This window comes from Cricetulus griseus (assembly GCF_003668045.3).
Source record: "Cricetulus griseus strain 17A/GY chromosome 1 unlocalized genomic scaffold, alternate assembly CriGri-PICRH-1.0 chr1_1, whole genome shotgun sequence".
NCBI lineage: Eukaryota > Metazoa > Chordata > Mammalia > Rodentia > Cricetidae > Cricetulus > Cricetulus griseus.
This window is the reverse complement of record NW_023276807.1, coordinates 9,513,868-9,538,270: the sequence shown is the minus strand read 5'-3', so window position 1 is coordinate 9,538,270 and position 24,403 is coordinate 9,513,868. Positions and strand designations below refer to the sequence as shown.

At 42.5% G+C, this 24,403-nt stretch overlaps 1 pseudogene; it reads left to right on the top strand.

Moving 5' to 3' along the window:
- Positions 1–20,361: 20,361 nt before the first annotated feature.
- Positions 20,362–20,875, top strand: LOC100757788 (annotated as a pseudogene).
- Positions 20,876–24,403: the final 3,528 nt, after the last annotated feature.

Here is a 24,403-nt window from a genome sequence, read left to right as displayed (position 1 = left end):
TAAATACAACATTTAAAACCCCAATCTCCATCTATCACAAAACCGTGAGAGTACAATTCTTCCTGGGGGTAAGCTAAAAAGTCTGCTTGGAGGTCCCTGCTTGTAATTATTTAACCATCAAAGTCCAATCGTACTTCCTCACCGTTCTGATCTATTTGTTTCCCCCCAACCATCAGCTGGCTTCCCCTACAAAGAGAGGCCTGGAAGGAAATTAAGTCCTTTCTGAGAACTAATAAAAGACCATCTCTCCCACAAGTGGTGTTTGGATTCTGTTTGTCATCATTTGGCTAGAAGAGACTCCAGGAAAAGGGAGGGAGATTATTATACAAGAATACATATTGTGGGGAGAAATAAGGATGTGCCTATCAATTCTGTGTTCTATTCCAGAAACTGGGTGATACAGATCCAATATGCTTAGTGATGTTCATTTATGAGAGAAAGCAGTATGGCTCGTCTGGGGGAAGCCAACGCTGCTGTGCTTGGTCCTGGAAGGACACGAAGGACAATTGGCAGTCATTAACTTACGATTAAAGGAATCCTGGCATCGCCTGGTCTGGCAGGCTCTCCAATCTGAAAGCAGGGAGGAAAGGTTTCCTTTCTAAGTTTTACCTAATGAACCAAGAGAAATTGTGTCACAAGTTCAAATGCAAGGAATGTTTAAAAGATATTGCCCAGTAAAATACCAGATGCTCCCCAACTTCTAATGACTGAACATCCTCTTTTTAACTTTGCCCTAGGGTGAAAGTGACACAGTCAGGAGAAATGGTACTTCGAATCTTGAATCTGGAATTTTCCCAAGTGAGCAACGTAAGACAGTACTCTCTGGCAATGCTGGGCATGGGGGGAGGGTTGTGGTATTAGTCCCACCAACGCAGGGGGAAATGATGTTCCAGTGTGCTGTGGTGCTGTGTCCCTAAGTGATAGTATCCCATGGGTTGGGTGCATTAAAGGCATTAACTAAGTGGATAGTGTATTAGTAGAGTCCAAACTGAGCCCCATGCCAACCTGCGCTGGTGCTCTGCCATGGCCAGGCAAGCGACTGGACATCAGTTCCCATTCTCTGAGTTCCCAAATCTTTTTTTTCTTAGTAGCCCTCCACATGGCCACTTGTTATGTTAACAAGACTGCCCAGCAGACATTCATTGAAACTTTGATTCAAGTACCTCTTCAAGGTCCTGGGAACACAGGATACATGACAAAGCACATGCCACGTGAGAAGTCAGACAGATATATAACTTAACATCTGGGGATATAACCATGATGAAAGAGATAGATGCTCAGGAGAGTAAGAAGGTCAAAGGAGATCTTCCAAGAGAAGACATTTGAGAAAAAAACCAGCAGACAGGAGGCAAGCAGCCAGGCACATTACACGGAGGGAGAGCCTTCTTGGTAGAGGACATAGCAGGTCAAAGGTCCTGAGATGAGCACCCACCAGGGATCTGCTGGCCAGACTGTCCCAATCTATCTCCACAATCCATTTCCCACTTTCAGGCAAGGGTGATCATTGCACAGCCATGGCTTCTTCATCTGAGATCCTTACCTTTGTCTTTGGGTCAGAAGTTAGATGAAAATGCTCTCGAAAGTGTCTGTTAGATGACTGAAATCTCTTCTGGAAGCTACAGGAGTTCAAAGGTTTGCTTGTTTTCCTCCTACATGCTGACCATTTTTACTTGTTGGTAAGTCCTTTGGTATCAACTGATCTCTGGGATATTTTTCTCCTGAAGTACTGAGAGAGATCTGAGCACTCATTGAACTCCTTTCTGCTCATTCTTCCTGACTCACATTCCTTCCTGGCCCACTTTCTCTCCTACTCTCCCTCAGTCCCTTCCTCTTTCCTGCACACCCCTCTTTACCTGTCTCCCCTCCCCACATCCTTCCTGGGACCCCAAGGATGCAGCTTTGTGTGAGCAGTGCTTCCATCAGGCCTTGCTGGAGGTGGCCCCTTTTCTACAGCACCAATGCTGTTTGCCAAATGCATACTGTTTCACCAATAGCTGTCTATTGAATGCATCGCCATAGAGTTCACCTGCCTGGGAAGAGTCTAGCAAGTCTCACTTTTTCTTACCCTCTGCCTAACCCCCCACTTCTCCTTTTCTTCCTGCTGTTTACGTAATTGAAGACAGATCTCAGGTTACTCCAGCCCTCACTGCCTGCACAGTCCACACACCCAGGCTCCACACTGACTTGGCTTCCTTACAGTGATGCATGTTTTGTTTCCATATTACTGGGTCTATCCAGAATTATGTTCAAATGTCCTGGCAATACTATTGCATAGTATATAGAATATTTGGGTAAGTTTTAGGTGGTTCGGGCTGGGTGGGGTGGTCATATGGATGGATTATAACATTAAATATTTTCCTTTGACTCTCAAAATAAATTATACCCAATCTCTAAATTCCGAATTCCTATGCTTCTGCCATGATGGAAAAGTTTCATCTTTCATTTTGGGTCTCTGGGACACACTGCAGTGACCCCCCTCTTTCTAAACTTTCTAATATATGAAGACTTTTAATGGAACTCACATTCACTCTTTTTCAGTCAAAATAGAATAGTCTCAAAATTAAAAAAAAAACAACAACAAAAAACAAAATCTAAAGTGATGACCATGCTAATTTTGCTCAAATAACATTCCCAATGGTTTGGGCACAAGAACCGAGATCAATTTTCCATTCTGACATAACAACCTTCAACCTGTGACCATTGAGGGCACCTATGAAGGGCCAAGAGAATGGAGGATCTGCTTGGGAATTGCCAGGGTAAGACCTGAGTGTGCACACAGAGTATACAGTCATGACCCCTTGAACAGAACGCAGGCACCCACCTGCTTAGCCACCAGTATAGGAATTTCAGATGGTGAAGGGAAGCAGTCACTACAGAGTCCTGCTCCAGGCTGACAACTCTGCCTAGATACTTTTGTTTGTTCTGAGACAAGATCCCACTAAGTGGTCCAAAGTAGCCTCAAACGTACCAAGTGAACTTAATTACTCTCCCAATCTGCTCTCCTTTCTAGCCTAAGCTAACCACTATTTTGTTTTTCTCTGTCTCTGAATTTTTCTATTCTAGATATTCCATGTAAGGAGGACCACACAGTATTTGTACTTTGTGACTGGCTTATTTTACATAGCAGGACGTCTCTAAGGATCACCCACATTGTATCAATGGGGTGTGAAAACTTGTCACCCATGAGGAGCATAGTGACCATCCTAGGTAACCTGTCTGAGACTTTCCTTCTCTTCTACAAGGGAAGGGAACTGTTTGCTGGGCACATCCATAGTATCTCGGCTGTTGTGGGTGTGTCCCTTTGCGTGCATTTTGCCTGGTTGTTTTCTGGGATGTAGATATGTGTTCTGGGAAGCCTGCAATTTACTTTAAGCCTTCCATCTTCCAGACGAGGGTCACAGGAGCACAGGGATTTGGCCCACACAAAATTAAACTTGAACTTTGATCTCAGATTCCTGCCTTAGGGCTTACAATCCCATCTAAGCTTTTTTAATTATTATTATTATTATTTTGCTTTTGTCTTAGGTAGGGTCTCATTAAGTTGCCCAGGCTGGCCTCAAATTGCAGTCAGCCTCCTCATTGCTGGGGTTGCATGCATGTATGACCATTCATAGCTCTACCTAGACATTTTGGATTTTTTTTTTTTAACCTGATTTAAGAAACTACATGGCGATGCGAGAGGAGGGAGGGGAAGATTTGGTTAGGATGTAGAAACCAAAAACAAAACCCGAACAAACAACAAACAAAACCATATGGTGCTGTGAGATTGCTTAGAGAATAAGGGCATTTGTCACTGAGACCGATAACCTGAGTTTGATTCCTGGAACCAACATGGAAGAAAGTGTTAGTTCTGCCATGGAGTTCACACTTACACAGAGACACAGATGCATGCATACACACACACAGACACACACACACACAGACACACACACAGACACACACACACAGACACACACACACACACACACACACACACACACACACAGCACTAAACAAATAAATAAATGAGAAGACGAGGAAGAGGAAGAAGATTGTAACTATTATGTTGTTGTTGTTAATCGGCAGTAGTGACAGCCGTATGCTCACTGAAAGCCTGCTTTCTAATCCCTTATCCTAGAAGTGAGTTGGCCAGGGAGCAAATCCTCACCTCTGATCAGGGGTGATGTTGCAAGACACAACTTTTCCTTATTAAAATGGAGCCTATCCTGGTACTCGCTCTGGAGACTAGGCTGGCCTGGAACTCACAGAGATCCACCTGCCTCTACCTCCCGAGGGCTATGATTAAAGGCATGCGCCTGGCGTTAAAATGGAAATTCTAACTAGAATGTGTGTATATATAGAAAGAAGTCAAAGGAAGGTATGTGGCTGTGGTTCCCAAATCTGGAATGCCATGTCCAGACAATGTGACATTTTATAGACTACTAAAGAAGGATGCTCTGAGTTAAGTCTGGCAGAGTACCTTATCACTGGAGAGCCTTCATTTAAAGCTATTAATAGAGCTTGTGTTGGCTTACTAGACCTGGCTACGTCTACTGTAGTAAAGTATGCAGCATAAACAACCACTTTCAAGTGTGAAGTTCAGTGGTACTAAGGACATTTGCATCATGCAGTAATCATCACTATGGCACACCAGGATCTTTGCTTCCTCCCAAATGGAAACTCTGTATCTATTATAGTTAGTTATTCTCCATCCTGCTTTCCTTTCCAGCCTCTGATAGCAACTATTTTTTCTCTTCCTCTATTTATTTATATATTCTAGATAGTCTGGATTTATGACTGGCTTATTTCACTCAGCAGGATGTCTCTAAGTACCTAAGATCATCCATGTTGCATCAGTGGGCTGCTGACACTGTCATTGTTGGAAAGCATAGTAGCCACCCTTGGTAGCATGTCTCAGAATTCCTTCCTTTATAAGGTTGAATCATATTCCATTACACAGCCATACCATATTTTGCATGTATGTGCATCTGGTGAAAGACACACATTGTCTCCATCAATGTTGCTGTAAACATGGCTGTGCTAACATCTGCAGAGTTCTTGCTTTTAATTCTTTCGGGTGTAAACAACCAGGGGAATGCTCAGATGGGAAGTCTGTGTTTAATATTGTGACAAACTGAACTCTTGCTTTCCATGGTGCTTTTACTATTTTACATCCCCACCACCGGTAGAGAGCCCATGGACAAGCATTCCAGTGACTTCAGATCTTCATCAGTATTTGCTGTTTTCCATTTGCTGTATGATTCTTAGGCAACTAACCTAATTTCTAGTTTTCGCATCTATTACTTTCCCTATATTTTAGAAGTAGAAATGTTAATCTAATTGATGCTTACAGGCTTTCCTGGAGGGTCTTCACACTTGGTCTGACTTCCTGATTCACACTTCCCGCTCCATGTCCTGATCTCCACTGTAGAAACACAAAACCTACCAGTGACTCAGCACCTTTAAGGAAGACCTCAAAAGCACAGTGCAGGGGCTGGAGAGATGGCTCAGTGGTTAAGAGCCCATTCTACTCTCCTAGAGGACCTGAGCTCAGATCCCAGATCCCAGCGTTCATAACTGCAAGGCTCACAACTGTCTATAACTCCAGCTCCAGGGGAAACTATACCCTCTTCTGGCCTCCGTGGGCACCTGTACTTTTGTGCAATGCCTACACACAAAATTATCATCATTTTTTTTTAATTTATAAAAATGATCCTTGGTGTGTATTCTTTCTGTAGAGCCAGATGAAGTGTGATTCCCACTAGGAAATACTGCTAAATATGCCTGGCCTCCCATCTCCCCACCATGTCCTGGTGACTTGTTAGCTGGCAGATTAGCTGGCAGACATTCAAACAGTGCTTAACTGTGGTCTTTGGGATTTTCATCCAGGCAGCTGATTGTAGGCAGACACGGTAACCATGCCTCCTAAGGGCTGGCTACAGGTGTGCTTGACCACGCCAACCAGGGCGTGGTCAAGGGAAGGTCAGGATGACGAGTGTGAGGTTCTTAAGGTGCTGCAGACACGTGGGAGCCCCTTCTCTCTGGCCTCCCTGCCTAGCTGCCTCTGGGCACTCTCTGGCTTGCGCTTGGCTGGTATTTGTCTGAATAAAGGTATTTTGAATCTACAAGCCTTCTCCGTCGTCTTCAGCTGATCTCTGTTCTGCACATATTGATACTTAAGTCTTCCATGACAATGTCTGTCCAGGCAATTGCAATTAAACCAGGGCCATTAGCAAAGAACATAAGGTGCCACTTAAAGGTATTAATTCCAGAAAGGTTAAAGTAAGAAAAGAGCATGCCTTAGAAATGATGATGTGTATTGGTAAGCCATAACCATGATAGATCTGTGAATGGATCATCAATAGGGAGGCTCAGCTTGAGCCCAATCCCTCATTTTGAAATTGCATTTTAGTTATTTGGTTATCAGAGACAGGATCACCATGAATAATCATGGAGAAGACACATCAAGTTCACAGGGTGGTTCCTTGAAGTCTGTTGGGGTGTGTTATTCCAGCCCTCCTGTGAAAAAGAGGCTTATGTACAAGTTCTGAAAATTACTTTTAGCTATGGAGGAATCAAATGGATATCACTTGTGTACAGAAGACACTTGCCTATGTGTTTCTATCAATGTTTGGAGACAGGTTAACCTCTTCATTCTTCATTGAATTCTGTTCTGGGTTTATTTGGTATAAATAGCCTTGTAAAGAAACACACAACTGAGACTTACACATTTAGATTGCTTTTGGATTGTTAGAAGGGAGTCCGTGAAAATATAGAAACATGTAGGACAACCATATAACAACAGAATCAAGCAAACAAATAAACAAAAATACTGGCCCCAAGAGAAGGGAATTGACAAAATTCATTTGACCCATTCATTATAAGCTTATTTTCATTCATTTGTATTTTTATTATGGGAAAATACAATGTAGATAGAAATGTATAAAACATAAATTATAACACATTGCAACCAGGAGGCTACTCAAATAACTAGAATTCAGTTATTACCACTTCTGGGTCCTTTCCTCAGAACCTGCCTTCTCATATAGAACTTGGTGGTAAAATTCTATTGCTGAAGACACCACATAGAACACAGGGAAATCAATACGGTACTGACCTGGGAGCTTTCACAGTGCTGAAGGTGCTATGCACACTATAAAGGAGGAAAGTAACAAACTCACCTAGCTATGGACCTTGAGAGCTACCCCTGGCCTGGAACGATATACCCACTGATGTAATAGTGTCACAAACACCATGGGAGCAACCAACAAAGGTTCAGGGATCATCGTAGAAGAGGGAGTGTTAAGACTCTAAGAGCCAGAGGTGGTGGGTGGCTCTAAGGAAATAATCTTTTCTGGACATAACAGAGCAGCTGAATATATGAACCCATAGCAGTTGTGACAGTACATACAAGACCTGTTCAAACTCATGTCAGATCAAATCCTAAGATGGGGTGTTTTGGGTGGTTCTACTTTTCTGATGCATTGGTGTATCTTTTGAGACTAGCTTTTTACTTTGATTCCAAGACAGCAAGCCAGGATGCATATACCCATAAGGAAAGAAAATAAGGGATGTTTCCTATGGAACTTTTTTTTTTCAAAACAGGGCTTCTTTGTTTAGCTTTGGAGCCTGTCCTGGCACTCGCTCTTTAGACCAGGCTGGCTTCTAACTCATAGAGATCCACCTGCCTCTGCCTTCCAAGTGCTGAGATTAAAGGTGTGTGCCACCACTGCCTGGCTCCTATGGGGCTTTTAATCAGCAAGGAAACTTTTATAGAAAACCTGATTCCTCCATTGTTCAATTATCAATCACACTAGTTTTTTTCCTTCTCTGCCCAGTGGTTTTTTACTTCAAAGTATTGAGTTCCTTAAGGTCAATTGCTGACTGAAATTATTATATGGAAAATTCCAGAAGTGAAAGACAAGTTGTAAATGACATGTTGCTCTAAGAATCCTGACGAATTTTCACATAATCTCAGTCCATCCGGCCCATGTCAACAGTTGTCTTGTGCAGTGTATCTACACTGCATATCAACACCCAACATTAACTACTTAGTATCTATCTCAGTTATCAGATTAACTGTTGCAGTAATGCAATGGTGTGTTCAGGTAGCCCTCATTTTACTTCATAGCAGCCCAAAGGAAAAGAATAGGGCTGCTGATAATTCAGATATACCATAGAGAGCTACAGTGATTTATTTAAGAAAAAAGATTTGTCCTCAGCTCAGTATGTATGGGATAAAAAAAAAAATCAGACATCAAAGTTAAGACCTAAGGTATAGTAAGTCATGGAAAGAAGAGATTCATACGCATAACCTTTATCATCATCATTGTCATGATTGCTCAATTTTATTAGTAGCTATTATTGTCAACTCCTTACTGTACTTAATTAATAAATTAAGCTTTGTCACAGCCAGACATGTATGGACAAAATATAGTTATAAAGCAGACATCAGTACTATTGGGGTCTCAGGCAACCTTTGGAGGATTAGCTACCTTATTGAGTATCTGTCAGTGGCAGAGCCAATTCTTAGGAAGGTAAATGGGACTACCATGTTGGCTTAGATCCTGCTAGAGAGGGGCTCCCCCCTCCCTTTCAGTCCCAAAGAAGCATGACTGGTGGGGTGGTGAGTCAGCTAGCAATGCCTACCATGCTAGAGCAACAAGATCCTGTACCACTGACCCTGCTTACCCAGACAGCCTTATCTACTGCCGTGTCTCCTCATTTAGTTCTTCATCGGCACCAAAATTTCCTCATTTTTCAGATAGCTTTGTTTGGCCTGCCTATTCACCCTCTTGTACCTAATAGTTTTCTAACATTGGCCCTCCAATTCTGGCCCCAGCCCCTGTGCCTCCCTCCTCCCTGGCTCTGTCTCTTTAACCCGGTTAATGCGCTTATCTTTGGACCAGCAGTGCATCGGAATGGGGACAATGGGAAGTGGGCAGCATCCCGAAGCTGTGGGTATTTGAAATTTCCAACCCTGGCTTAGATTGTCCTTGACTGTTCCTCCTGGTTAGGATGACATTTTTTTCTGTATGTTTACAAAGCAACCGTAACCACACATTTTCCTGTCAGATCCCCCAACACTTAGATTATAAATTCTTTGAGGGTCATGAGCTTGTCTATCATGTTCCTGCATCTGTCCTTATGCCTAATACAGCCTGGCATACAGGCCCTGAGGCTGAATCCGGGAGAAAAGTACTGTTAGTGTTTCATTTAGTGTAGAAGTTTGCTTTGTTTGCCTGAGCTGATTTAGCCGCCATTTTATATGTATGAAAGTGATTGCTCCATTTCCAGCCATTATTTGTGTAAAAGTCGCCCTGTGTAAATCAGATGTACTTCCCAAGACAGAGTCAGTCCACAATCGGTACTGGGAGTCACAAATCAACCAAAAGCACACCATGATTGGGGAGTTTTGTTTTTTATTAGTTACTTTTCCTTGTAGTAACAAAATATCTGATAAAAGCAACTTAAGCGAGGAGATGCTGATTTGCTGGGACATGGTCCATCATGATGCGAAAGCATAGCTTCGGGCAGCAGGACAAAGGGGTCTCTCCTTGCTCTCTTCTCCCCAGACCTGGAAGAAGCGAGTTTACAGAAAGTTCGAGTAGCCTACAAAATCTCATAGGCCTCCTGTACCGGCCACCTTTGTTCAGTGAGGCTCCTTTAAGGGCCTATAACTTTCATTGTGGTTTGAATGAGAAGTCTTCCCCATTGGCTCATATCTTTAAACACTTGTTCCCCGGCTGCTGGCGCTGTGTGGGAAGGCTGTGGAGTCCTTGGGAGGTGGAGCCTTGCTGGAGGAACACAACTTTGCAGGTGGGCTTTGAGCTTCCATAGCCGATTCCCACTTGTCTCACTCCTGCGGCGTGCCTTCTCTACCATGACACAGTGCATCACCTCTGAGAATGCAAACCAAAATAAACTGTTTCTCTCGGAACATGCTTTCAACCAGGGTGTTTTATCACGGCAAAAGAAAAGAAACTAACATGCTTCCCAAAACAGTGTCACCAGCTGGGGACCAAGAGTTCAAGTGCTCTTGGAGACAGTTCATATTAAAAAATCACAAGTGTTTATTTTCCGTTTTATTTTCCATTTTTGAATGCATTATCTGGCATTTACACATCTGTAAGGGTAGAGGTGGCTATTTTCATTACTATAGGCAAGCAATGGGAACTGACTTTGTGGTGGATATAGCTTTCTCTGTTCTTCTGAATTCGACAGACTTTCATAAATCCCCTCCTCCCCCTAGCACAATTTCTTAAAAGGTAAAATGTGCGTTGTTTGGCCTTTCTTGTTACTCACATAAAACAAAGAAAATTTATGAAGATTAGATTCATCGCACATTGGAGGAAAGACAATCCATGAGGGGGTCGATTTCTGTACATTAGGAAATCAAGTAATGATAGATTGGGAGGAACTCAAGAGTTTGTCATTCAACTGTGAGAGCTTGGAATGTAAAATGTGGAGCAGAGTCGCACTGTGGTTCACATGGAAAATCTTAATGCCTGAGTGTATTTGACATGGACCCAAGCAAGATGCTGTTGGGTATTTTATGACCTCCCTATGTAGGTCTCCAGCTAGAAATGGACTCGCAGGCACACCCTGTAATCATATTAAAGGGCTCAGGGTGCTGCTGCTATGCCTAAAGTGCAGCAAATAGCTTCTAAATATCTGCACTGGGGAGCATTTAATTAACACAGTATCGCGCAATTAGACATTTGTCAAGAGGTTACATCTTATGTTGTGCTCTTAACACAAACAATAAGACAAGGTGAAAAATAACAACAAACTTTGAAAGTAAAAAAAAAAAAAAACCCTTTTAAAAAGCTTGAGTGGAATCTTATATTTAATCAGTGTTTGCAGGGCTGGAGAAACAGCTCTGTATCCCAGCATCCATACTGCCTATAAACCTAGCTCCAGGGGATAGCCACTCTCTTCTGGCCTCTGCAGGTACCTGCATGTACACACACACACACACACACACACACACACACACACACACACACAATAATAATAATAAAATAAATCTTTAAAAGTGTTTTTTAAAAAGTGTTTTTGACCTGGGTAACTTGATTGATTTCTGCTTCTCTACTGTATTATGTTAATTCATGGAAGGATGTTCTCTGTACACTGTCATTTTAAACATACAGAAGCCTAAAGCTTTTATATCTAATTTATATCTATGGTATATTAATATCATTAATGTCATTAATATCATTTATATCATTAATATCATTTATATCTATGGTATATTAATAGTAATTTATATCTATGGTATATTAATTACAAGAGGGTCTTATACTTAAAACCATGACATCAAGATACCTGTGGTCCAGTGGTTGGGGTGGAGCTGTGGTAAATCCTTCACATGTAGAGTTGAGGAACGTATGGTCTGGAGAGGCTTCTGATCTTGGCAAAAATAGTGGAGCCATTGTGGCTTCATTTCTCAATGACTAAATAAGATGAGACTTGCCACTTCACCTACTCATGGAAAGTTAAATAGGACACAGCAAGAACATGCCTAGATTCCCGTATCTGACAGAGTAGACTCCTATAGAAGAGGAAGTGGGGAGTAGGCTAGAACTCATCACCACACGGACTTTCTGAACAGAACACTGATAGAACAGGCACCAAGAACAACACTTAATGAATGGGACCTCATGAAGCTGAAAAGCCATTCAGGCAAAACCGCAGTCTACAGGATGGGAAAGATCTTTACTAATTATGCATCTGACCGAGGATCAGTGCCTTGCTCAGACCTCATCAGAGGAGATTCTTTATTTCACTAAGTGGAAGCTAATGCAGGGACCCACAAATGGGCAATGTGCAGAGAGAGGGTGGGTGGAGCACTCAGTCCTATTTGAGAGTATTCAATTTGTAGCCCACAGACCTAAATGGGATGTCTCCACTAAATCCCTTCCCTCAACTCTCAGGGGTCTATGCTGAAGAGGAGGCAGAAAGATTGTAAGAGCCTGGAGTGATGGATGATTCCAAGAAAACAGTGTCTTTCAGACACACAGGAATGACACCCAGAAGAACTCAGAGACTATGGCAGCATGCACAGTGCCTGTACAGGGTTCAAGCCAGACAGGTGCCAGCACTGGACACAGGCTCCCACTGTTAACCAAGAAACTATTTGTAATTGATACCACTTCAAAGGAAAAACCACTTTTCTCTAACAGAGTCTCCCTGGGCATATTAACCACATTTCAGCACAGGCCCCAAGCCCAGCAGTAGATAGCCAACACAAAATGAACTCAATGGCATTTTCATAGACTTTTTGTCTCAATTTGCTTCATTTGGGACATTTTTTCATCTTATTGCTCTTTTGTTTATTTTTATTGTGTTTTTGCAGGTGTTTCTTGTTTTGCTTGTTTGTTTTGAAAGACAGAAAAAGAACATCAAACTGGGTGGGTAGGAAGGTGAGGAGGGGAAAACATGATCAAAATATATCGTGTGAAAAAAAAAAAAACCTTTCAATTAAATAAAATGTCCAGGTGTTTTAGGAAGCACAGCAAAACCACATCCTATTCTTTTGCCTTCTGGCTATTTGCTACTCATGTAGGGGTATAACCTAGTTTGGTCTGAGCTGTACGGGGATTTGGAATGGACAGGTCAGGCTTTCATCAGTAGTTCAGGGAGCACTAGTCCTGTCTACCAAAGTCAGCTCACACAGATATAACAGTATCCTCCATAGCTAGTGTTGGCAGCACCTCCCAGATCCAAGGGGCTCTGATCTCTGCTCGATCAGTAAAGATGGAACAAGGATGGGGAGACCTCAAGACTAATGCAACCTGAACTGGGACGCTTTCCTTTCATCCAAGTCAGTTGCCCTGAAGTAAGAGGGCATGAAAAGGGCTCTATAATCCTAGCAACCTTAAAGTGGGTTCCATTGGTCCTCAGGTCTTCCCTCTCTAGCTCATGCTCTCCGAGATCCTAGACACAATGTCATTTCAGATAGTTTACAGTATTCTAACACTACTCCCATGTTGTTCTTTGGAGCCCTTTACCTCTGAGATCAAGAATATTATCCGTTCCTATTTATCCTCATCTAGCCTACTGTAAGGTGCTCCTGCCTCCTGTAAGGGTGAGAATGTGATGTAGACTTGTGTGATTTAGCTTTGACCATGACCCTGATCTCCCTTGCTAACCTTGATCATTCTTGCATCTCTCTGCCAGTGTTGTTGGGTCCTCCTCTCTAACTGCATAAGCCTGCCACATGCATCGGTTGGGGCAAGGGCTTTCTTTCTGTGTTAAGATTTTAAATAGATTAAAGCCTCAAATGCTTTGAGCTTGACAATGATCTTAATCCTATAAGGAGTCCCTTTCTACCTCTTTCATTTTAACACACACACACACACACACACACACACATACGTATCACACATGTATCACATTTGGCTCCATAACAGCCTTCACTTAAATCATGCCCTCCCATAGATTCCAAATAGATAAATGCAGTGGACTTTTTATCCCCTGGGGCCTGCTTCCAAGAGAACAGAGTTGAATCTTTTCTTTCCTATATGTGGACAGCCTGAGGTCCCCGGTTCTCAGTTTGCCACAAGACACAGGGTCTTGTAAAGTCTTATCCTGCTTGCAGACCCTTGAATGCATAGAATTAGGTAAGTATGCTGTTTCTTCTAGTCCTACTGTGATTAAAACATTAGACCACGACAAATATGGAGTTTTGAGCTCAAACCTATTAGAGGGGTTTATGTGTAGCTAAAAATAGAGGAAAATTCATTCCATTCTTTTCTTATAAGAAACTTAAGAGCTTTTGCCAAATGTGTCTCTGGAAATACATCCTCCCCCTCCCTGTCAATAGTCATATTGCTGCCACACCCAGCAGGACAGATTATACATTCAATAACCACAGTATAAGGGAATCCTCAATAAAATGCCATCTTATCTCAGGAGCACATAGATGCATGCTTTCAAGAATGAAGATTTTTTAGCAGGGCATGGTGGCACGTCTTTAATCCCAGTCCTGAGGAGGCAGAGGCAAGCAGATTCCTGTGATTTCAAGGCCTACATAGTGAGTTCAAGATCTACATAGTGAGTTCCAGGACAGCCAGAGCTATATTGTGAGTATAGTAGAACCCGGTCTCAAAATGATGATGATGATGATGATGATAAAGAATTGAGATTATTTTTAAATGACTTTTCAGCAAAGTAACTAGAAAGTGCCAGAAATGTACCAGAAGGAAAATTTAAGAATGTGGGCTGGCTCCAGAGTACAGAGAAGGTGGCATCAGACAGAAGAGGGCCCCAACTATGTGTGGGTCTGGCTGTGGCTCCAGGAAGCTATAGACCTTGTCTGTTTCTGAGAGGTCAAAGCAACAAGGATGGAGCTTGACTCTTCATTCACCTCTTCCCTCTTGTACTTTTCTGTCTTATGAGTTTAAGGCAAATAGTAGCAATGCGGATATGCTTGGAGATGACCACCATAGCCAACAGCAAAGAGTCATTGCTTCTAGGACAGTTTGCAGTGGCTGTGTGAAGCACAGTGACTTCAGTAATACAAAGTACAATGGGTATAGTTATGAGGAGGACATTTCCATGGGCCAGAAAATTCCTGTGTTGAATGAGAAGCTGACTTTTAGGATCACAAATTACTTGTAAAACCCAGATAGAATTCGTCTGTTCTTGTGCACTTGGCTTTACTTGCCCCACCCACCTCCCAATTTCCAGCCCAGGATGGTCTAGTTGCTCTTGATGGTTCCTGCCAGCCCAGTGGCCTTCACCCTGAGGTAGGGTCTGCTGTGGACCTTCTCTAGGTTCACCATCAAAATCCATCTGCACAAGACCCACAGACGCCACCATGATCAATTGCCTGGAATTAGTAGTGTCTGGTTTATGTTATAGATTTCATAGCCTCCACCTTCAAAACCGTCCCTCTCAGGGCCCCTGTTGGTGACTGCTGTCTTAGATATGGGTTGTCCCTCTAAACTCATACACTGGAAACTTGATCCTTGGTGTAATCATATTGAACAGTCACTGGTCTTTAAAAGGTGGGAACTAGTGAGAGAGGATTAGATCATAAGGGCACCATCCTCAAAAAGGATTAGTGTGTCTAATGGGACTGGATAGCTACTTAAAGAGTAGATTTTTATAAACTGGGCTTGTCATTTTGGGCTCTTTTCTTCCTTTCTTTTTCACATGTGAGAAATTCCTATCCTGTTGTGGCATTTACATTGGGGTCCTTACCAGAAGTTGGAGTTGGTACCATGGCCTTACACCTCCAGAAATGTGAACTAAATAAACCTGTTTTCTTTATAAACTACTCAGCCTCAAGTGTCCACACAAAACAGACTAGATCATGGTTAGGAGAATGTTTTGAAACTAGATGAGGAAGACAGTTGTTAACCTTGTAGACATACAGCCGAGTTTACACTTTAAAATAGGTAATCTCATGTAAAATTCATCTCAGTTAAAGCAAAAGCTATGACATCTTCTCTCATTGCTGTGGCCAAACACTGTTAAGAAGTAGTTAAAGGCCAGACAGTGGTGCCACTTGCCTTTCATCCCAGCATTCAGAAGGAATTAGTAGGCAGATTTCTGAGTTTTAGGCCACCCTGGTCTAAAGAGTGAGTTCTAGGACATCCCAGGCTACACAGAGTAAACCCTATCTCAAAAAAAGCAAAAGGAAAAAATAAAAGCTACTTAAGGAGGAGAGTTTTATTTTGACCCATGGTTTAAGGAGAAGAAGTCCCTTTTGGGGGTAAATAAGATGTGGGAGGCTCCATGGCAGTAGGAGCATGTATCACCTGCATGTTCACATGTCTGTGGATCATAAAGCACAGACCACATGGGCACAGGCTATAAACCTCAAGACTCACTTTAGTCGCCCTCTGCTCCATCTCCCCCTGAAACACAACTACAAGCTAGGAAATATGCACTCAAACACATTAGCCTATTGTGAACACTTCACGCTCAAATTATAATATTCTACTCCTGGTCACCCTAGGCTCCTAGCAAACTTGTATGCAAATTGTTTTCAGTCCAACACTGTTCAAAAGTCCAAAGTCTGTTCTGAGGCTCAAGGCAAACTTGACTGTGAGGCCTAATAACAACAACAACAGCAGAAACAAACCCTAAATTACATACTTTCAACATTCAATGTTCAGAATAAACATTCATATTCTAAAGGAAGCAATAGAGGCATGGCAAGGAAATATCAGGCTCAAAGCAGGACCAAAGCCCAGCAGAGAAAATACTAAATCATGTAGCTCCATGTCTAACATCTGGGACTCTTGGTAGATCATTTGGGCTCCAAAGTTTTGAGTTGCCCTTCCCCTCCAGTAAAATTACCTATGACATAGGTGGCCTCTCTCCCTTGAACATACCACATTCAATACCTTCAGTTTTCTTTGGCAAGAGTACTATATACCTGGTATTTCTGATACGCAGGGCTCTCTACTGCATCTTAGGCATTAGGCATATAACAGCACATACAACCCTTTCATACATTCTACACAGCATGTTATATGAGTCTGCTACTTGTTTCCAGGCCTGAAAAACGTTGAGAAATCTTAGTGCAAGTACAAACTATCTGTTTACTCTTGTATCTTGAATGTCTGAAAAAACAGCAGTACACTCAGGTTCTTTTGTAAGTTCAAGATATAGCTTGGCCCCCTTAGACCATGGGCACAGCAACCTCTATGTATCTTTATGGTTGCACTGTTGGCCTCGGAGTCTTGCTTTATGCAAATGCTCTAAATGGAAAATTCTCAGTTGAGTTTACAGTATTACTCCTTGGAGTATTCAATGGATAAGGTCTTGAAAGCATTTTCCCTATTGTCCCTGTTCCAAGTCCAAGGTTTCTCTCTAATGCCATTATCTTTTTAAACAATTACTGCTACTTCCTCTACTCCCGCTCCATCCCCAGCTTTAATTGAGATCATAACTCCTTTCCACACCAAAGTGCATAATTTTTTCCCCATCTTTCTACTCAACTTTTTGCTTTCTATCATTGTAAATCTGGGTAAATGCAGTAAGCAATAACCATACCATGGTCTAAATGTTACTCGGTCTTCAAATTTCCTTTGTCAAGCAAATTGGTCTGTTGTATTTTAATTCGGCCTCACTCAAGTTTTCTGGAGATAGGATGAATGTAGCCAGATTCTTTCAGGTTATAATTGCCCTCAAGCCTAATTCCCAACTTCTTAGTCTCTTCTGAAACTTCGTGAGAATACTATTTCCCGCCCCCTTTCTACTGGCATTTTGATCCTCTGTATGCCTATCACAATCACATATGAAGCTCTGTTGAGAACACCCTAAGGCTTCTCCAGTCCACAGGTCCATACTCTTCCACATTCTTCCCACAAACTAATCCTGAAGGCCTAACAGCCACACAGATAATCACAACAATAATTCTACTTCTCAGTATTTTCTGGACTACTTACTTGGCAAATTACTCTGACCAAAACTTGAAAATAAGCAGCTTAATAGAGGAGAGGCTTATTTTGGTTGCTGGCTTGAAGGATACTGTCTTTCGTGGCAGGGAAGGCATGGTGGCCAACATCTTTGGAACAGTGGGAGATTCCTGCTTCTGCTAACTCACATCTCTGCAGATCAGGAAGCAAAGCGCTGAAAGGAAGTGAGGCCAGGCTAGAAAACCTTAACATGACTGATCCCAGTGTGGTTCTAGAACCTTCCAAGATACTGCCTCCAGCTACAAACCAACTAGTGAAACATGTCTGCCTATGGGAGCATTTCACATTCAAACCATAATACCCTTTGGCAAGCTCTTCTTTTCAGCAGAGTCAGATCCCTGTCTCAGTCCTTCTACCTTTCTTGGACCCAGCCAAGCATCTGTTTGGGGTGTCAACATTTTCTCTTATGAATATCAGCACTGTGGACCTGACTATGGATAACATTCTATCTTAATGACTTAAGAAGTGTGCTGAAGAGGACCTTGAGTGCAAAGAAATGTTTGGTTTATCATGAGCCGCTAGTGTCTATGGAATTCTATTTCCAACAGGTCTGGAGGCCCTGAGACAAAGAATCCCTGAGAGTAGGCAGCTAGGAGTTTCTGGATCTGGGCATTAAGTGTGTTGAAATAAAACTGAATTTTTCTTAATTGCTTGCATTTGTATTGATAGCAGTTTACAAAACACTTTCACCATAAATTCTTACTTGTTTTCACAGCCACTCCAGGAAGCGGATTTCATCCTCATCTTGACAGATGAGAAAGCTGACACTCAAAGAGGTTAAGCGACTTTGCTCTAACAAGCAAAGAGCAAGCCAAGAGTCGAATGCAGGCCTTCCAGTTCTCTGTGGGAACTCCCAGGTGGGAATCTGTGCATTCTGTCTGTTTTCCTCAGCTGAGCAGGGCAGCGGGGTGGAAATTTCCTCATACTAGTAGTCTGTTTGTATTGCTTAAGTGGGAGGTGGGAGAAGTACAGTTCATACATATCCTGCTCCACGAGAGCCTGTGGTCTTTCAGTGAGGATGGCCAGAGCTCTGAGTTCCAACAACTCTGTGTGGTGCTTGTGACATCCACTGGAGAGCAGCTGGGTCATAGGCAGAGTCAGCACACGGCTCTGGAGTTGGACAACTCAGCAAGATGGCCAGGTTCACTCAATGTTCTTGTCTGTCTGATGGAGGCCATCAGAGGACTAAGTGAGAAAACTCTTTGTAAAATATTTACTGCAGTATCCACAATTGCTATTGCCATTCACACAGTCAAGCTCTAGTCCACAGTGACCATCCCCAGTAGCAAGTAAATTGGGCACTAGCTGATCCTATGTGCTTTGTGCTTCATGTGTAGCTAACTTGCTCTAATTTGGATGCCCTTAATCTTATAGATTGAAATCTACAGATTCAATGAGTTTTTTCAACACATAGGCACAAAAGAAATTTACAAAAGGAAGTTTAGTCATAAAAATATTTTTTTTGAGCTCACAGAGATCTGTCTGCCTCTGCCTCCCAAGTGCTGGGATTAAAGGTGTGGTGTGCACCACCATGCCCAGCTCACCTATTTTATTTTTATATCAGATATATGTATGTATAAGATACATGTCTATGTTGCATGTTTATATATGTGTCTATATATGTGTCTATATGTATGTATCCATAGACATACATGTATATGCTGGTATTTGTATCCATGAATTTGACATATAATATATATGACATTTCAGTAAAATTGTTTTTATGACTTTATAAAACTATATGTGTATATATGGGCTAAGGTTTTAATCTTAAAATCTACTAAAACACAATAACTAATAGATTAAAAAGGCTAAATAGGATGTTTCTCTGTTAAAGATATTTAGGAATATATAAGAAATGGCAATGTCTCTACTTTCATCCTTTCCTTGTGTTTTCTGAGGGGAAATAGAGGTGCGATGGTTTTCTAGAAAATTCCTCAAATGAATTCTGAAAGCAAACCACATTTGCTTGTAATGACATGTTGAAGAGCACCATTTTTAATAAACCTGACTAATGACTAAGTGTGAATAAAATAGAGGTGTGAGTAATCAGGCAGAATTTATGTCATCCTAAAGCTGGAATAAAAATCCATGGTATGGAAAACTGCCTTTGGGGGCTTGGCCAAGTTCTTAAATCAGGGGCTGGGCATAATGGCTGCACTCAGGATACAGCATCCAGTCACACAGAAAAAAAAGCCTATTAAAAATTAACAAAATAGTTTTTGAGATGATTTTAAGCATTATGAATTGGCAAATGGCAATGACCAGTTGATCAGGTGACTAGTTTGATTAGTAATAGCTGATTGTAAAGGAAATGGACCACAGCAGCTTTCAGGCTCCGGTGGCCATCAACACTGAGATGGAGGCATAGGGTGAATCCCAACATAAGGACCTGCAACTCTACAGAGAGCAAACACAAAAGCCTGTCTGATTTCTCATCTGCATTGAGTGTTTTCTAGCATATCAAGATTAAGTCTGGCACTAGGAGGAGGGATTTATATTAGAGTAGGTCTTAGGGTTGGAGACAACCAGAATCACTGGTTTAATCATTCCTAGACAGCTTAATGCTTTGTTTTTGTTTTCTTATACCATTGTATTAATCATGGTTTTCCCTAATCCCCTGTATTTCCTGATGTTTTTACATGTTGGGGCCTGGCCTAACTTATAGGGAAAGGTATATCCCTAACTGCTTCCTTGGTAAAGCTCTTATACTCTTTGCCACAGCCCCTTCATCTCACAGCCACAAGTCAGGCAACTAACAAGAACCTCTATTCACTGAAATTGCTCAAACTGGTCAAACCTAAACCTGTTTATCTTGCCTCATCCATTCCTCCCTCTCGAAACCACTTTAAAAAGCCCCTGGCTCCAAATCCACAACTGCTAGCCCCCCAGACCCTCCAGCATCTTCTGGGCACCAGGGAAGCCCCCACCCACTTAAAGTAAGATGTCCAGCAAGCCAATAAGGTAAAGGCCACCAAAACAGTGACCTCAGTGGGCTATGTCCAATGATCTCACAATGTTTGACCAGGTCAAGATCAGGAGTTTAAGGAGGCCTTCAACATGGCTGACCAGAACTGTGGCAGCTTCATTGACAAGGAGGACCTGAATGACATGAGACCTCTTCAGGGAAGAACCCAATGGACGAGTACCTGGGGCATGTGATTAGTGAGGTGCCAGGGTCTATCAATTCCACCCTGTTCCTCACTCTGCTCATGGAAAAGCTGAACAACACAAACACCTGAAACACCTTCACGTGTTTCAGTGAGGTGGCCTCACATTTCGCCCATGAGGACCATCCTAAAAAAGCTACCCTACTTGACAGCATGGTCACCAGCTTCCCAGATGAGTGACTGGACAATATGTACTATAAGGCACCTGTTGATAAGAAAGGCAAATTCAACTACACAGAGTTCACCCCCATCCTCAAAAATGGCACCAAGGACAAAGAAGACAGCTAGGCAATTCTTAGCCTTCCCAGTACTCAGGCCCCATCCCAGTTACCTCCACAAGACTCATACTCACCTGTACCAGCCCTGTGTCATGGCCATAGCCATCCCCATTAAGGGGTAGGTTTCTAGCTCCCGGGGCAGCAAATGAGCTCAAGACTCACAGGGTATACGCAACAGCTGAAGCAGGAATTTCCAGCACTAGGGAGGGTCTCTAATACCCACAAGGAAGGACCATTGTCTGGGAGCAAAAGGAGGGGCCAGCAGGCACCAAGGGGAAGACCCTGAAGATATGGGACCTTAGTCATGCCTTCACTTTCATGGGCTGCTCCTAAGAAGAAAGCACCCATGTCTTAGTGCTAGATCCTAGTTCCCAGCATCTCCACAAAGACATATACATTCACCATGTCCCTTTAAAGGATGACAATCCTCACTTAGGCCTGTCTGGTCACCAGATCAGACTCACCCTACCTGGGAGTGCTCAGAATGCCACACAAAAGGTGATTGTCTGAGGAGATTTAGTCCTAATAAAAGGCTGAGCACAGCAAAACAACAACAAAATCCTCTGGCTCAGCAGGGTGGAGGTGCATATTTTTAATCTCAGCACAGACACAAAGATGCAGAGACAAAGGCATCTCTGAGTTTGAGGCCAGCCTGGTCTACAGCAAGTTCCAGGACAGCAAAGGACAACTAAGGCTAGACAGAGAAACCCTGTCTCAAAGAACAAAAACCAAAACAAACAAACAAAAAATCCTTTGGCTCACGGTTTCCTTCCTCTCCACTAACATTCTTGGTGTATCACATTAGGCTCTGGGTGGCAAACCCCTCCTTTGAATCTTTTTGATGGCTGTCAGTTTCTGATTTTTGTCTTCTCCAAAACTGAATAAAAATAAAACCTACATTAAAAAAAGTATACATCAAAATGCCCCAAGTGTCAAACAATATGTATGAAAATGCCATGTGTTCAGAGAAGGCAAAACTGACTTTGAACTGTGCAATACAAAGTGTCTGATGGCTGCCGAGACATGAACAAATACCTGATCAGGGACCTAGTGGTTGTAGACATAATTGTGGAATCTTGACCTGACATTGCACCATTGGTTGCCCTGTGGTGGTGGGAAGCCCCGTGGGGGAGGTTGCTGGTAGGCAAGAGGGCCAAAGCTAGGTAGGAGGGGCTGGGAAGGACATTGCAATCAGAAAGGACAACATTTGCTTACTAATAAACTGGGGGAGCAGCAGAGGAAGAATCAAAATGACTCAGGATTTTCAAACTTTGGACTCATAAAAGACAGAAGGACTCTGGTAGAGGGTCACTGGAAATACGTAAAGGGCTAGAAGCAATGAATCACAGGCATCCTTGAATCCACTCTGCAAACCCTACTGAGAGAAGCCAGCAGGCGTGCCCTCAACAAGCATTCATTGCACTCCTTCCAAGAAGGATAAATCAACAGGTGAGGAAAGGGACCACCTATTGCAAGCTAACAGTCTGGGGAGAAATGTGATTATAGGCACAATGCTCTGTCATTACAGAACATCAGGATGCAGGTCAAAGGCTCACCCACACCTCCACTCCAGCAGCTTGCTGAGCATTTCACCCTTGAGAGTACATTCTCATCTGCATCGTCAGCCTCACTGCCTCTGGCACCAAGATGTCACAGAAGGTTTCAGCAGACAAGCCAGCTAGGGCTTGTTCTAACCTACCTAGGAATCCATGTGTACACATTTTCCCTTAAGTTCACAGATGTGTGTAGTTAAAGAACCACGTACAGGACCAGTGTTTGTGAGTTTCCAGCAGGTACGGAAAAAAACAGCAGCAGCTGTTACTTATTCCTGGTACCCAGGTCAAGACGCCCTTTCAATGGGCTCCAAGGACTCTCCCCATTTGCCTGATGCACTGGGATTACTTCCTTTCTGTCTACCAGATAATTTCATTTCTGCTCCTTCTTTGACACAAAGTCTAGTAGTCACAGGTCAATAGGAAAACGGCAGATTGGGCACAAAAAGAAGTGTGTTCATGTGCAAACACATAGTGCATACTTACAACATGCTTCGAGCTTTCCCCACTGTGCATCTGCCTCCACCCTCTCAACTTGGAGGCCAGCATCTGTACTTCTGTGGGTAAAAGCTGTGGTATTTTCTTGATTGGCCTAAGTGCTTTAAGCAGTTCCATCTAGCTCCTCTCATTAGGGCTGAATTTAGGTAGATTAGAGATAGGGGGAGTCAGGGAAGCCAAACGGAAGGTAAAAGGTTTTCATCACTTAATAATGTCAATTTTATCATCACTTACAATAACTTCCATTAGGGTAATAAGGCATTAAGTATATGTTTATTGCAAATAAGCTGGTTACATTTGCTAATTGTAAGGAGACCGATTTTTTTTTCTTCCTATTTGAGTCGTAATTTCAAACCATCTCTACTTCCTAAAAACAGGGCATATCAAAGGAAGGTGGCACATATGCTATAGAGACAGAAAATGAGATTTTTGGAGCTATTTGGCAAGTGGCTGATTACACGATAGAAATAAATGGAGAATTCATCTTCAGAAATGAAGGATATAAATGGCTCGCTCTTAGCTGATTTGTTCTCACCTCCTCTCCCTCAGGGTCAAATTAATGTTTAGTACTGATAAGCCTATTTAGACCTCTGAGGATGTTGATGCTACATACCATTGCACAGTGTTGGGCTCTCCCCTGAATACATGGGCTCCACCAAGATTAAGCATAAGTTACCAGTCTTTGCATTTGATGAATTGTCCATAGCTGTCAAGTGCTGGTTTAAGGAACAGGGAGGCTTTGGTGACATGATGTTGTCATTTAGGACTGCTGCAAAAGTACAAAAAAGTACAACTGTTCAGCTCTCTCCAGTGGCTGCCACTGCTCAGTTGGAGTGATGTCACCTCTGCTACAAGCAAGGTACACCTGTACTATCAGTCCATATGGTCCTAATTCAAATGATTTGTTTCCCATTTGATAAAATACAACCCTAGCTGACCTGAAGTTCCTGAAACTATAAACGTCTGGATCCCCTGAATAGAAAGTGGACTCTCAGAGATGGCTCCATTTGGATTTCTGGTCATTTGTTTTCAGGCACAGACATTTCTCATCTGTTTCTCACCAATATATTTGCATGTGTTTGGCTTGGAAAGAATTAAAAAAAAAAACAAAAACAAAAAACCTCACATTCCAATCTAAAAAGCAGCGATGATAACTTTTCATTACATTGTGTTTTCAACTACAGTAGTTCTTGCTTGTCCATGGTTTTGCTTTCAAACGTTCCAGTCACCCTGTGGTCAACAGCAACTAGAAAATGGTCAATGAGAAACCCGGAAAGAAATGATTAGCAGAGCCTCAGAGCCCTCATCCAGTGGCTCATGGAAGCAGAGGCAGACATCCACAGATATACAGTGAACTGAACTTTGGAACTTAGTTGCAGAGAGGGAGGAATGAAGATCAAAGGGGTCGGTACCAGGCTGGTGAAACCCACAGAAACAGCTGGCCTGAACTAGAGGGAGCACATCGACCCCAGACTGTTGTACAGGAC